The following is a 15,438-nucleotide window of genomic DNA, read 5'->3' as shown; positions in this document are numbered from 1 at the left end:
ACTAAACATGCATCAAAAGAATTTCCAAAAACAGAAAAGTCATCCATAAAAACTTCTAGAATATTTTCTACCATGTCAGAGAAGATGGCCATCATACACCTCTGAAAAGTCGCTGGTGCATTGCATAATCCAAAAGGCATTCGCCTGAAAGCGAACGTACCATACGGACACGTAAATGTTGTCTTCTCCTGGTCTTCTGGAGCAATAGTAATTTGATTATAACCCGAATATCCATCTAAGAAACAATAGAAATCCTTACCTGTCAGATGGTCGAGCATCTGGTCAATAAACGGTAGAGGAAACTGGTCTTTCTTCGTTACCTTGTTGAGTTTGCGATAGTCAATGCAAACTCTCCACCCACAAACAGTTCGGGTTGAGATGAGCTTATTCTCCTCGTTGGCCACCACGGTTATACCCCCTTTCTTTGGTACACACTGTACTGGGCTTACCCAGCTGCTGTCGGATATTGGGTATATAACACCGGCGTCAAGCCATTTAAGAATTTCTTTCCTTACAACCTCTTTCATCTTCGGGTTCAACCGCCTTTGACTCTCAATAGAGTTCTTAGCATCTTCTTCCAATAAGATTTTGTGCATGCAAAAGGCCGGGCTTATCCCTCGGATATCTGCTATCGTCCATCCAATGGCCTTTTTGTGCTTCTCCAAAATCTGCAATAAAGAATATTCATTAGTAGGTGATAAATTGGAAGCTATAATAACTGGTAAAGTGTCGTTATCCCCTAGATACGCATATTTCAAATGCGACGGCAATGGCTTCTGCTCCAAAGTGGGTGGTTCCACTATGGACGGAAGTAACAACTTACATTCTTCTTTTTGTATTTTTTCAACAGGATTAGTCACATCTTCCGGTCCTTCTGCTATCTTATCAAGCTCTTCTTCAATCTCTGTAACTAACAAGTCATAAAACTCATCAAACATAACACGATTCAAGCTAGTTATAGCAGAGCACTCTTCAAAGTCTCCTGGTAATTTCATGGCGTCTAGAACGTTAAATTTAACTTCTTCATTATTTACCCTCAATTGTAATTTCTCCTTTCCTCACATTAAAAACGGTATCCCCAGTGGCTAGAAATGGTCTTCCTAAAATAATGGGAACGTCTAAGTCCGCCTCACAATCTAGAATGATAAAGTCCGCAGGGAAAATGAATTTGTCCACCTGGACTATAGATCTATGTGCTAGTTGGAGGGTAACCGTAGTAGGTCTAGCTTCTCCTATGCCTAAAGATTTGAAAACTGATAATGGCATAAGATTAATGCTAGCGCCTAGATCACATAATGCCCTACCTAAGTTTTTCCCTCCTATGGAACATGGAATGGTAAAACTACGAGGATCGTTACATTTCATGGGTAGCGGGCTGCCTACAGCTTCACTACTACATTTTGTCATGGCTACTAGTTCATGCTCTCCTATCTTTTTCTTCCTAGAAACTATATCTTTCAAAAACTTAGCATAATTTGGCATCTGTTCTAGAGCATCTACTAATGGTATATTTATATGCAATTGTTTTAAAATATCTAAAAATTTTCTAAACTGGGAATCATTATTGTTCTTAACTAATCTTTGTGGAAACGGGGGAGTAGGGGTAAAAGAAGGTTGTACCTGTGGAGGAACACTCGGGGTGTCCTCATTACCTTTTCTAATATTTTCTTTTTCTGGTGTCGTTGGATTCTCTGGTATCTTTACAGTTGGTTCAGTGGACGGAATCTGTACATCTGTTGTTGGCATTGTTGGTCCATCATATGCCAGTCCACTCCTAAGGGTGACAGCTTTGCATTGTTCTTTCCCTTCTCGTTTTGGCAATTCAGTATGGCATGGAAAAGAACCTTGTGGTCTATTCTTCAATTCATTGGCGAGCTGTCCCAAATGGGTCTCGAAATTCCTCATTGATGCCGCTTGGGATTGTATCACTGCGTCGGTTCGGGCCATGTACTCCTTCGTCATATTCTCAAGATTTGAGTTGTTATTTTGAACTGGTGGAGTCTGTGTTCTCTGATTGTACTGCTGTTGCGGTGGCGAGATGTATTGTTGTGTAGGTGGAACATAGGGCTGCTTGTTCTGCTGGCTCTGCCCTTGATTAAAACCGCTCGAACCTCCTTGACCTCCCCATGAGAAATTAGGGTGGTGCCTCCAACCTGGGTTATAGGTGTTCGAATATGGGTTAAAGTTCCTATTGTTCCCATGTCCTACATAAAAAACGGAAGTAGAGTTATGTGGACAATTATCATAAATATTGTTTTCACTGCAAAATGAACAAATGAGATCGTTGACTTGGCAAACAGGGGCAGGAGTGCAATAATCCGACTGCACAGGTTGTATCGGCGTGGCTAATGGATTTTTTATTCCCAACACCATCTCTTTCAGCCTCTGGTTCATTGTAACCATCTCTTTTTGCATCGAGGTCGCAATGTCCAGAGCCAAAACTCCAGCTGGATCTTGCTTCTTTGGTGCTGCCCTAGATCTTTGCAAACACCATAGTTCGTTGTGTGAAGCTAAGTCATTTAGGATGTCGACTATCTCGTTGAATGTCTTCTTTGTAAAGGCTCCGTTGGCAGCATTGTTTAGCATCATCTTAGTAGGATGATCTAAACCTCTAAAGAAATGTTCTATCTGGATGCATGTCGGCAAGTCATGGTTCGGACATTTCCTGATTAGTTCTTTAAATCTTTCCCACACCTCGTGAACAGGTTCACGATCATACTGTCTAAAGGAGATGATCTCCTCTCTGATATTAGCGTGGCGAGTAGGTGGGAAGAATTTTGTTAAGAACTTTTCCACTAACGACCCCCATGTGGTGATGGATCCCGGTGGAAATGCATTGAGCCATGCTCTAGCTTGGTCCTTCAAAGAAAATGGAAAAAGTGTTAGTCTAAGAGCATCGTCTGTTATACCAGGTAATCGAAATGCATTTGCAATTTGAATGAATGATTTCAGATGATCATGTGGATCCTCATGTTCCTACCCTCCAAAATGTCCAATTGTCTGCAACATTTGGAACATCATTGGTTTAAGCTCAAAGTTTGCGTGGGCTGGAATAGGGTTGACTATCCCTGAATCAAAGTTCTGAAAAGCCGTGGTGGCATATTCTCGCATTGCCACGTCTCTGTTGTCCACCATCTGGATATGGTTATATTCATTATTTCTTGCGTGATCCCTCATATTACCGTTAACAGCAGGTGGATCAACCGGATCACAAGGTGGAATATCTGCCATTGATGTGCTCGTACTCTCTACCTCACTTTCAGGACTGATTTCACCTTCTCTCTCTTTTTGCTTTTCTAGTTGTTTTCGAAGTCTTTGCTCCTTTCGAGTTTTTCGAAGGGTCCGCTCAATCTCAGGGTCAAGGGGTAGAAGAAAAGATCTTGTGCTCATGCACTTTAACTTACCCTTGTGAGATAAACGACCAAAAATATAGAACAAAAAAAGTGGATGAAAATTACACCCAACAACAATTCACAAAAATAAAAGCTAAAAGAATTTTAAAATAATTTTAAAACTAAAGTTCCCGGCAACGGCGCCAAAAACTTGACTGAGGTTATGCTGAACGCACGCACTAAGCGTGGTAACAATTCTATAGATGCAAGCGCACATCTGTCAGAGTAATATAAAATGGATGGAGTATCCAAGTATCGATCCTCAAGGACTTCTAAATAATTTCCAAACTCTAAAGTTTTAATGAATAGTGAACGTTGAAATGAGTGATTCTTGTAAAATGGGAAGTGGTCACAAATAATGGTTTTGGATTTGGGATTTGGTCTTATAATGGTAAAACCTAGCCCGAATTACTTCAAGTTAGCCAACAAAGAATCATGGATACGCTAAGGACGATATGCATTTTACTTTAGGAACCAACGACTACGCTTTTCACTTGACTTATGTCTAAGCAAGTTCAAAGTCCTAAGACATTCCCTAATATGTCTATTATGAGAGATATCTTAGTTTTAGGATGGAAATAGTCGCAACCTCGGGTTAAGGTCCTATGTCTAGGCTACTTAATCGGAACCCTTATGTCTAAGGCGCTCCTCTCCTCGGTTTAACCACTCAACAATGCAAATAAGCAACCTTTTCAGTATTGACTTGTTAAGACTTACAGTGGCTTAATAAAGGAATGTAAAGTGCTCGGGATTTAAAAACTAAAAGCAACTAATGAAAGCAACTCAAAAGTACTTAGAAAACAACAAAGAAACACTAAGAATGATCAAGAGAAGGAAGCAAGGCTTGATGATTTTGGTGGAGAAGCTGTGCAGAATTTATAGCTGTGCAGAATTGGTTAGGTAGGTCCCTAAAACGCTGGTGGATCACCCATTTCCAACTCCTTTGACTAACTAAATCGTGCTCAAACTATTAGTGGAACACTTCTTCTACACGTATGCATCGGTTGGAACCACCAAAACGCATTGGAAGATGCGTTTCATTAAGGGAAAAGTTGGAAGAAAACCAGGTTTTCTGCAGCCTACCAAGCGCCTGACGCCTCCAATGATAGTTTTTCCGTCTTTTTGATTCTTTTGATTAATTTGCACTCCCAAATGGTCCTAATATGTCATAAATACAATATAAGCCAACCACAAACCATCATATATGAATTTTGCATGAATTGGAACTCAAACGACCGAGAAAAAGTCCGAAACAAAGTTAAAACATAGTAAAAACAGCATCTAAAACCTTCTTTTTACGCATGTAAACAAGCGTAATCACTTCCCGTTTCCCGGCTCACTCATTATGCAAGCAAGCAGCGGTTCAACGCTACACCGCTTTTGCATCAATTCCTTCCCTATTTTGGGTCTCACTCCCACCTATTCCTACCGTCGAACGATAGAGAGCATATAGTTCTTTGTTCATCCGTAAACCATATGGTTTAGGGATGAATTAGCTCACGCGAAAAAATCGGTCGCTTCATGCATGTTCCAGATTGTGGCTACGACTTTCTCTCCTGGCACCTCAACCGCTAATGCATGCATCCATCTAGTTCCATTTTTTACCCTGCCCTCCCCTTCGTATCTATTGATCGCTATCCATTTTCCTTGCAGCCATCCCGGGAGTGGAGCTATACCGAAAAAGATTTCAAATTGATATCAGTCTTCTATGTTCTCACCCTCCCTGTTCCCCAGCAACTTCAAGGCAACCAAAGGGGACGTAGGGGGAGATGGAACAACGTCCAAGTTGTGACAACCCAGCAGTAACAACCTGCTTCTCAGCAAAAAAAGTTCCACTCCCAAACCTACCAGCAATCTCAAGTTCAATGTAAACCATCTCCACAGAAAGACTCCTGTGCTCCACTCCAATTAGGGCAAAAAAATCGATCTCCTTCATCCCAACAACATCAAAATAAGCCAGCCACACCAGGTAGCTCCCATCGCTTCGACAGTCCAGAGTGCTCCTGTTCAACATCAACAGTCAAGTTGGAAAGGTCAAAGCAATGGCCAGCGTAGGCGTCGACAATTGACTACTTCTTTTGCGGACTGGGTTCTCTTTGACAAGTAAAGTTCATTAAACATGATGGGCTTGCCCACCCGCCTCCAGAACCTAAGCTTCTAGGCTATGACCCCAACAAATATAAAAATTCCATCCGGGTATAGCACTAACATATGCGAGCTATTAGGCTTTTTTTTTCAATACCTCGTTGACGAGGGTAAGAAAAAACGTCGATGGGAATTCGAGACAACCCCCAACATCCACCGCTGCTCCATCGAACCTCTCTCTTCACATAGTCAGGAAGTGGGTTCGTGAACCATGTGAAGAGAGAGGGCAAGGCTCCCATGGAGAGCCAAACGTCTTCAAGCATGCCAAAACAACAACAAGCTAGCCTTAATAAGACTTCTCATCCTTATGGTGCTGTGCCACCCTGTTATGGAACAAGCAGTCTACGGCACCTAAACAACCGCTAGTGACGATTCCTTCTCCTATGGTTATGCCCATTTTTGTAGCACAAAATTCTCAACAATATTAGACTACTCCAAACATTTCAGTCCTCGAAGTTATCGCTCCTTCACCTCGTAAACTCGGTAAAGCGGCTTCGCTCCTCGAGAACCGCTCACCCCTTCACTGGAAACGACTTATGCTACCCCACCCCAAGCAGCGGTCAGGGCCTCCATCAACATGGCGAGGAAGCCTAGCAGAATGGCTATCCCATACTTGGCTAGGCCCATTCCATTGAGGCTTGATGATCTTTGCATCAATACCCTTCCCTTGTGCTACAGACAGCATCAGTCAATACCACCAACAAAATTCTCATTCGCAGCCACAGTCTCAACCAACCTGTTGGGATTCAGCCTGCTTTTTCGAAGCCATCCTTTTATATTATATCTCCTACAGACCCAACCTGTTGAAGAAAATCTTCCTGCCCTGATCTCGATCATGGAACTTCTGTCCACTTCACAAGTCCATCGAGCTGTCAAAGGCTAGCACAAGCGAGCGCTCCTAATTCCATTTCACCTGAGTGAGGGTTTGCAAGCTATGGTGGGCTGTCTATTTTCTCCCCAACAAATTACCTGAACTCAGAAGGATTTTGACCGCTATCCCCATACTCGACCCCTGCATGTAGAGGCCTTAGTCGACCACTACCAAATAAAGAGGATCGTCGATCGAAACTGGTGCAGGATTTCATATTTACATATTGGGTACAACCAGGCAGTTGAATTTGGACCCTTCCAGGTTTGCTCCTCACTACAGCTGCTTGTGCATATGACGGGACCACTCGAACCGCGCAAGGTATAGTAGTTCGACTGAATCTCCAAGTGGGACCCCTTGTTCGGTTAACTCTATTCCATGTAGCGGATATACTACAATCGAAAATGTTGCTAGAATGACCTTGGATCCACGCCAACTTGGTTGTGGCATCCTCATATCATATCAGTATAAAGTTTCCTATGAACGGATGATGTCTCTACCTTAATAGCGACCCCGTCAACCCAAGCTTCATTTGACGTTCAGTCCCTTCTCCTCGATCATGTATTGATCTACGACCATTCTTGGTATCCTTTGGTGGATATCCCACATGAAATTCGCGATGAGGGTTTCAAACCTCCTCGAGACCACGTTGATATTTTAGAAAAAGGTGGGCTTGGGCACAAGCTCAACTTCTTCGATTAGGCTACCACCCGGGGCTTGGTTTAGCTGAGGATGGGATTTGCTACCCGATGAGTCTCCCTACGCTATTAGGCACCTTTGGTCTAGGCTTTGACCCCAAAGTCCACTTTGAATTGAGAACGTTCCACTGTGGATTCATAGACTGAACGTCGACAGGTTCCACTGCGGAAAACCCCTCGCTACACAAGTGGCGTCACCGCATTTGTTCAGTCGGGTCGCCCTGCGGTGATGAAGGCTGACAAGCACGATTGACCGGAACTGGAGTCTCACGAGGGATTCTGCAGTTCCATGGCTGCATATTCAGTCGAGCACATGTGACTGAGTCACCCGTACCTGAGCTCGAGAAACATTCTTTATACTGACCGTGTCTGCTTCAACTTCACCCGTCACTCGTGTCGTGTAGTGTAGCAAGACTACAAGTCAAGTCTCAGCAAGGAAGATTTTGAGCCCCAACGACAAAGGAACGGGCATTTTCGGGGACTAGCCCGCTTCCCATTACTCGACGAGGGAAATTCCTCGCACATAATTAAGGGAGCCATTGAAAGGTGACTGAAACACCAGAAACGGCGACTACCCGAGCTAATGATAGAGGCAAGAACACTTTCCGGCTAGGCCTTACTATAACCAACCTCACAGATCCCACTCAATCTTTTACACCGATGTATCATACTCTCTCGACCAGGTCATCATAGAAAATACTGCTAAATCTTTCCGAAGTGAGAGAAGGAGGGAAGGCGGCTACAACTAACAGAACAGCCAGTTGAAAAACGCTAGCTAGCTAGGCTAGCATGCAATGGCTTTCTCTACGTTGGGCTCGCTTCTTCAAGCCGGAGCCCAACCTATACAAGACAAGGTACTGCTCGCTTTCTCTCAGCCACAAGTGGCTTATTTATGTAGTGGTCGGCATTCCTACGTGCTCCTCCTTGCTCACCGACTTAAGAATCTAAAAGTGACCTTTGGATGTTGTCGTGACGCTTTGGTTACGAAGGTTGTCGGGGTCTAGGTTTATGGATGGATTCAGTCAACGAAATTCCCTCAAACTCAATCAATATCAACAACATGTCGTGACCGGTTAGGCTTGGTTCATTTTGTCAGAAAAGAAAGTAGGTTTCGGGGGTTCATTGATTAGTAAACCTCCGGTGCTGGTAAGGTCGGGACCGTGGTCGTTCGTCTCCGGTTTGCCGGTCGATAAGATCTTTGAGATTGACCAGCCAGCTGGTTTGGTTTGGCTATTCCTTTCTATTGGAAAGGAGTCAGCTGTCTGCTCGAGTCACCTTCTTCTAGGCTTCGCTGGACGACACGGCATTCTCGTTCAAATATAGGTCGGCCGTACTTGTGATGGTTTCCAAGGATCCAATATGACCACTTAGGTCTACGTTGCCACGATATTGTTCTATGGAAGCGGGCGGGCAGTTAGAAGTTTGGCCCGGTTTTTTTTGGTGTCATAGGGGAGGGATTGACCTTTCTAACGCATATTCAGTCGTACCGGCATGGCCCCACTGATTTTTTTTTCGATCGGAGCATCCAGCAGCGCAACCCGGTTCTACTTGACTAAGCCCCGTGCTCGAATTACGGGGACCTACACATATTAGTACAGTATACTGGGGTCCCCGGCCAGAACCACACGTGCAAGTTTCCCTGCATGTGGCTCGTCCGTGCTTTCAGAGGCGCTGCCTGTGACTCAGCATGGGAGAAGGGAGCGGAATTGCACACTTTCGTGTTCAGAGCATTGTCCGAGTGAATAGGCAGCGCCTACCACACAAAGGTTTCTTGAAGAGGCTGGGCTGGTTCCTTTTCTAGCCCGCCAACAATTTGATTTAGATGTTGGGGCAACATGTTATACAATGCATAAGAGTGCAACTATGGGTCTTTAGTGGAGTGTCTCATAGTTAATAAATGTTGATTAATTTAATTAATGAGATTAATTAATCTCAGGTCATTGGAGCTTATAATTTGTAGGTCCATTAGGTCCCCTAACTAGATTTTTGAAAGAATTTGAAGTGTTCAAATTATATAAGGGAATGTAGGTTAATTGTATAAGATACAATTAATGTGTATATAAATACATTATAATTTTGAATGAGATTCGAAATTAAACTATAAAATATGATAGATATATTTGAATAAGATTTGAATTAGGTTTATATTAATACTATAGCTTAAAATTAATTTGAATGAGATTCACATTAAAACTATAGGTTACGAGAGATGTGCATTTTAATTTGATTCAAATATATGATATTGATTAAATATATAATATTTAATTAAAATCAATTAAGTATTAAAATAATTAATTATTTAATTTAATTTAATGTAATTACATTTTTGCAGGGGGTGGAGGAATGGTAAAGTGGGGCCTTCTGTATAAATGCAGGAACTTTGCATTTGAGAAAAAAAAGTTACTCTCTCACTCTCTCAAATATCTCTACAAGAAATTCCCTCTGTTTCGAAAAGGTTCCCACACAACTGGTCCTCACCAAAGAATAGTGAGAAATACCATTTGGTGGCATTGGATTACTGTGGTTTTGAAGAGATTCTTCAAATGTAACTTTCTCACCTTTAACGTTTTTTTTCTTTTGTATTTTTCAAAAGGAAAAATCAAACCACTACATTCCCACGCTTTTGTTGTGAGATTTGATCCCTTCATCAAGATCATCAGAGTTTGATCTACTACACCAGTAAGGTCATGATAGATGAGAAACTCGATACCCATCTATCAAGAAGTTAGTTCTAGCACTAGTCACCTTAGCTCGGCGCCTCCACCCTTATTTTCAAGCTCATTCGATGACAGTATTGACTAACCTTCCTCTCAAGCAGATATCCATAAGCTTGGAACATCTGGCAAATTGATGAAATGAGCACTTGAGCTTTTTAGTTTTCTAATTTTTAAACTCAATGACTCGTTTGGTAACGTTCTCATTTCTTGTTATTATTTCTCATTTTTAATAAAGAAAAAGAGAATTGCATGGCCTCACACTTTAGATTCAAAAATGATAAAACAATGTTTTTAGTTATGTTTTGGAACAAATTGGAAATAAGAACCAGAAATAATAAACTTGTTCTTGTTGTTTTCAAAATTTCTATATGATTTTGAGAATGATTCTAAAAAATGAAAAACAAGAAATATAAATAGTTTCCAAAATACTTAGATTTCTTAATAAAATTTAAAACGAGAATCAAGAAACAGAAATATTACCAAATAGGTCCAAAGCTTCTTAACTTTACTTTCAGTTTTACATTTCTTTTGTTATCTTTTTCAAAACTAAGCCAACTTTTAAAAAATTTCTTTTGTTATCTTTTTCAAAACTAAGCCAACTTTTAAAAAATATAAAGTAAAAGTAAATTTCAAAAAACTTGTTTATGCTTTTTTAAATTTGGTTATGCTTTTTTAAATTTGGTTAACATTTCAAATATATGGTTAAGAAATGTGAATACAAAATAAAGAAATGGCAAGAAAAAAAATGAATTAAAATGAAATTATTATTAGATAGGCCAGCTTTCGTATTAAAATTTTTTGTTTAAAATTTAATAAATCTACAACGTATCATTCTTTTTAAAATATAACGATGATTTCAGTATTTCTTTTCTCCCTAATCTAATATATCCTTTGTTTGAAAATTGAATCGGTTGGTTGAACCATGCACAAATTTAGAAATCACAATTTTCACCCAAAAAAGGATAATCTTCTTATTCTTTTGAAAGAAACATCATGGATTCTCATTCTCATTTATTATTTTACGGCCCACAACTTTTTCATTCATTACTATACCGTTTTTACTCCATCTATCTATTTTATTAGTGAGACTCACTTTTTTAACCAGTTCTACCTTATTTATTTATTAATACTTTTTCTTTACTAAAAATATCTTACCAATTTTCTTTAGCATATGTGATTTTTTTAATATAAAAATGTGAATTTTTACCTAATTTAAATTGGTCATTATTTACTATTTAATTTATTGAAACAGTATTCTTATTAGATAATATACAGATGATCTATATTTTCTAATAATAACTTTTGTTTTAATTTTTTTTAAAAAGGTTTTTCTTAGTACTACCCGTTTTAGTTGATAGGATTTTATTATAAAATTTACTAACTTTAATTAAAATTTTCAACTATTTAGGCTTACTTGTTTATTCTTGATTAATATTAATTCAAATGTTAAAATAAATTTTATTAGTATTAAACATCATAACAATAAAATTTACTAATATTTTATATCAGAACTTTGTTTTTAAATAATGTAAAAAAATCAAAAACAAAAATAAGGTAAATTTGAAAGTATTTGCAAAATGTATGTATAGCGAATTTATGTCCAATAGACACGAATTCAGGAAACTCGCATCCATCATGTGACGTGGCTCCAACTGTGTCAAGTTGTAGCCACGCCAGCTGTAAAAAAATCTTGTAGTTCAGTGGTCATTTATGTCTCCACCCTCTTCTTTTCGACCCCACTTTGTGCAAACCCTATTTTCAGTCTGGGATCTCCCTGCCGCTGGTCCCGCTGCCTGTCGCTTCAGGTACTGAACCTTTTTTTTTCAATCTTACCACTTGCTTTTTTTTTTTCTGTCTTTTGGAATATAGTATATTATTTGTGTTTGCTTTTTTCTAATATTTTGTATTTGTAGTGTTTGATTTGAACATATTTTATTTATTAATATTATTTTGTGGCCTTAAATATTAAGTGATTTGCAAGTTTGTGACTTTTTTTGTTTCTTTTTTGCAATATGGTGTATTATTGGTGTTTGATTTTTGGAACATGTTGAATTCTTTGGACTTTTTTTGTATGACTTTTTTATCATTGTTTTGTACTATTGTATGTTATTTATTGGTTGTGTAAAAAGTTGCCTATTTTTTTTATTTGGATTTGTGAATTTTTGTTTGTTAGTAGTGTGCTAAGTATTATTTTTATTTATTTGTAGTGGATAGTTTTGATAATTATTATGTTTTTGTACTATTAGTTTTAAATTGTTTTGTTTTTAATTATTTTGTACAGTTCTAGGTTAAAGATTTAGACTCATAAATCAAGTTGATAAAATATGTCATTATCTTGTGATAATATTGTGGTCATTGAACTTGGAAATGGTGGAGATACTGATATAAAAAAGTAGAAGTTGATGAGTTGTTTGGAATGAAATTGTGCATGAATGCCTCAATATACTATTAGCCTATAACATGTTTGTACTATGTCATATTTTTTTGTGTTTGTACTATTAATATATAACATGTTTGGACTATGTTATTTATATTTTATTCTACATGACAATTCCTAATATCTTCATTGTTTTTTATATTTAGCCTTAAATATGGATCCAGGACCTATAGATCCGACCCAGTTTTGTTTACAACGTACACATCGATCACAAGAAATGTGGAATAATGGATCTACAGTTATTTTGAATTGTCTACGAGGCTGTAGTTTGTCGCAAAATTAGTTTAGATCAACGTATGATTAATTTACAACAATCTGGCTTTTGGGGAGTCGCTCAAATAGGATTCATCCAGTTAGACTGACATCTTATCATCGCTTTAGTTGAGCGGTGGAGGGAATAAACTCATTCATTTCATATGTGTGGTGGAGAGTAATTAACCATTATATTACGGGATGTTGCAGTTCAATTTGGGTTACTGATTGATGGAGAGCCCATTACTGAATCTTTGCAATATGATTGGATTATGATGTGTGAGGATTTACTAGGAGTCTGACCTATCGAACTTAAGGGGTCTAGATTGAATATTCCATGATTAACATCACAATTCACAGAATTACAACAGGATGATGATGAAATTACAATACAGAGATATACTAGAGCGTAGAGATATACTAGAGCGTACATTATGCAGCTTATAGGAGTGTTTCTGTTTCCTGATAAATCTAACACATTTGTGCATCTCATGTTTCTTCCTATCCTAAGCGATTGGAGGCAGCAGGACAGTATTCCTGGGGTAGTGCATGTCTTGCATGGTTGTATCGAGAATTGTGTCGAGCTAGTCAATCTGATGCTTTAGAAATAGCAGATCCACCAATACTTTTGCAAGTATGGGCTTGGGATAGATTTCTCATCATTGCTCCACAACACCATTTAGTGACTCCTGAACAACACGTAGGACGTCCTCTTAGTGCCCGGTAAGTTTATTTTTTTTTCTATGTTATATACTCAAAATTTGTATAATAGACTATATGTTATATATTTAATATTCATTCATCTCATAAACTTGTATATGGAATGGAGTTTTAATTGCTTCTTAGCATCCATAAATATGTTGATCCAATATTGCATATGTTTTGATCGACTTATGCCCAATCAGGTAAAATTTGCATTTTATTTACTACTTATGAATAAATAAATATCTATGTTATTAATACATTTATTATTAATTTCATATTAATTGGCAACCATATACTCACGATATTATGACTTTATTGCCTGAATATTATCATAAATGGTAGAGATATATGGTTAACTGCAAATTCTCTTATATGTTTTCATATTATCGAGTTTCATTAACCAAATTGGGTCTTAGACAATTTGGGCTAAGATAAACTATTTCATCATATTGTGATACGGACTCACAATTACATATAGACTTGCGAGGAAAACATGATCAATAGGCGACACCAGCATGCAGCATATATAATAGTGTGGCGTCAACGTCGTGACTGATGTGTAACTAGTAATGTAATAGATCGGCCGACTACCTTAATTGAGTATTTAGATTGGTATAATTCTGTAACGAGAAAATACATTACACATGAAGGTGCTTTTTACGTTCAAACGGTGAGTATTACATTTCTTAAATTAATTATTAATTTAAATTTATATGCTTTTTTTTGTAAAACTTTTTTGTCAGTGAAGTGCTGTAGAACATAGTATATCGTAGTTGGCTTCTTTATGTGAGAACTTTATTCAAAGCACAAACATTTGAGAGGGTACTAGTAGAGCAATTTCTTCCAACTTTGAGAGGAGGATAACATTCAAGATCCAGAACCTCCAATAGTTGAAGATCGATTCCGACTATTCCAGTTCAGTAATATTTTATTATGATTCCTACACTTTCAACTCATATAGACATCGCAAGTTCAATTCATCCACAGCGAGTGGCGGATCCAGGATTTCAGGCTAGAGGGGCACAAATATAATAAACATAATGAAAAATTATTTAGTTGAACCTAGTGTATCAATTTGCACCTTACATTTGGATGAGAGTGCTAACTTTCACCTGTGTAAATTTTGTTGAAAGTTTTCGCATAGTTATTTAATAGTAGATTTTTTATATTACACCAACTTCATTTTAGAAACTTGATCTTTTATCAATTAGTGAGTTTTTATTGAATAGAGGAATAAAAATTATGACATGTATCTAAGTTTAGGGTTATAAATTTAAATTTATTAAAAAATATATGTTCCATAATATAAACACAATTACACATATTTTATTAAAAAAAATTTAATTAGACATAAAAGTAAAAATATTTTATTTTAAATGAAAATATTTTTTAAAAACTAAAATAGGCTGAAATTTAGAATCAACTTATGGGGCACGCACACACGTTTTGCTCGCCAGAGAAGACAATGACCATATGGTACATGAATTTTTATCCATATTCTATAATATTTTGGTTTATTTATTTTTCAATAACTTGTGTAATGAACTCCGATTAATGAATTTGAATTATTTTTATAATTGAAGTTAAATTTAAGTTTGTAGGAATACTTTCCAAATTCAGCCTCCAAATTGTTATGGTTTAAATAATAAATAACATTTAAAAAAATAAAAAATTTGGGTGAACTCAGGTACGTTGTACACGTTTTACATTAAATCGTGTATAACGTACACGATTTAGATAAGTTGTGTAAACGTACACGACTTACTTAAATCGTGTACGTTTGTACGTGATTTCAGTTTGTATGAATACTTTCCGAATTCAGCCCGCAAATTGTTATAGTTTAAAAAATAAATAACATAAAAAATAAATAAATAATTTGGGTCAACTCGTGTACGTTGTACAAGTTTTACCTTAAATCGTGTACAATGTACACGAGTTTAATACTCGTGTACAACGTACATGATTTAGGTAAGTCATCTAAACGCACCTTAATATCAAAATTAAGAGTGCCACAGTGGTAATTTTGAGCTCCAGCCCCCCTCAACATCTTTGAACATCCTAGTTCGAATCTCAACTCCATTGTAATATTTTCTTTTTCATTTTTGTTTAATTCGTAATTTTACACTTTTCGTTTTATCTTTTTTAATTCGTTTTTTTCTTTTTCATTTTTTTTAATTCGCAATTTTACACTTTTTTTTACTTTTTAATTCATATACCTACGTTC

The 15,438-nt window shown here is 37.6% G+C and overlaps 1 non-coding gene across 1 annotated transcript; it reads left to right on the top strand.

Moving 5' to 3' along the window:
* The first annotated feature begins 2,644 nt into the window (after positions 1 to 2,644).
* LOC148208606 (small nucleolar RNA R71) lies at positions 2,645 to 2,751 on the top strand. Its single transcript, XR_015788583.1, has one exon. It is a non-coding gene; the product is annotated as a small nucleolar RNA R71 (small nucleolar RNA).
* The last annotated feature ends 12,687 nt before the right edge of the window (positions 2,752 to 15,438 follow it).

This window comes from Momordica charantia, assembly GCF_013281855.1.
Source record: "Momordica charantia cultivar OHB3-1 chromosome 10 unlocalized genomic scaffold, Mcharantia_2.0 BLBB01000010.1, whole genome shotgun sequence".
Taxonomy (NCBI): Eukaryota; Viridiplantae; Streptophyta; class Magnoliopsida; order Cucurbitales; family Cucurbitaceae; genus Momordica; species Momordica charantia.
This window is presented reverse-complemented; position numbering and strand designations above follow the sequence as displayed.